Source organism: Capsicum annuum, chromosome 2 (assembly GCF_002878395.1).
Source record: "Capsicum annuum cultivar UCD-10X-F1 chromosome 2, UCD10Xv1.1, whole genome shotgun sequence".
NCBI classification, from domain to species: domain Eukaryota; kingdom Viridiplantae; phylum Streptophyta; class Magnoliopsida; order Solanales; family Solanaceae; genus Capsicum; species Capsicum annuum.
In genome coordinates, this window is record NC_061112.1 from 74,872,669 (window position 1) to 74,873,618 (window position 950).

Here is a 950-nt window from a genome sequence, read left to right on the forward strand (position 1 = left end):
AGTTAAACTTTTTACACTTTACTAAAAAATCTCCACAATAGTCAAAATTATATAATTTTAAATAATCTAATGTTACACATGCGAGACACATTCTCTTAAACTAATAAGGTATAATGTGTATTATACATTATATTAAAAAAATTTAAAAATTACAAGCTAATGGATTAACTAGAACCTCTTAGATGGATCCGATCCAATAACATTTTTAAGCACCTCCCTTTGACACATAAGAAATGATCATACTCCAATTGAAAATTTCTCCTCTAAATTCTCTTGGATCATTTAATACTTGGTAAAATGGATAAATAGGTCATGCGATCAGTATACTATAAAAGCACTTTGCTATAGATCTATCATATATAGAGAGATGTAACACCCGCACTTTTCTGAACATCTACAACTAATTTAACATTGATTAAAGTATTTAAACTTGAAATAGTAAATAGATATTTGAACTTAAAGTTAAGTGTTAAGATAAGATAGAGGGATTAAGATTTTGAAAAAATAAAATAAAATAAAATAAGTGAGGTGCTTGTTTGATGTAATTAAGCTAGTAGGTGACAAGTAGGTGCATCACCTAATTTGACTATTCGACCAAAATGAGGCATATATTAATGGAACCATTTAAGGCTCAAATTAAGTGAAAGAAAAAGAAAAGGATGACCAGCCCAGTACCGAATCTATTTAAAGCTCAATATGATGTGATCTAGTTAGAAATAAACCAAGTAAATGCATCACCTACTTAGACTTTTTGAACGCCAACTGGCCTAGGATCAAGATAACCTCTCCACTAATGTCTAGCTTCCAAGTCTAACTAAAGAGTAGTGTATTCAACCCCATGAGTCTCAACTAGGACCAAATTATGGACCAAAATCAAGCATAAAATAGGATTCTAAGGGATGAAACATAAGCACAATGATATATATATATATATATATATATATATATAT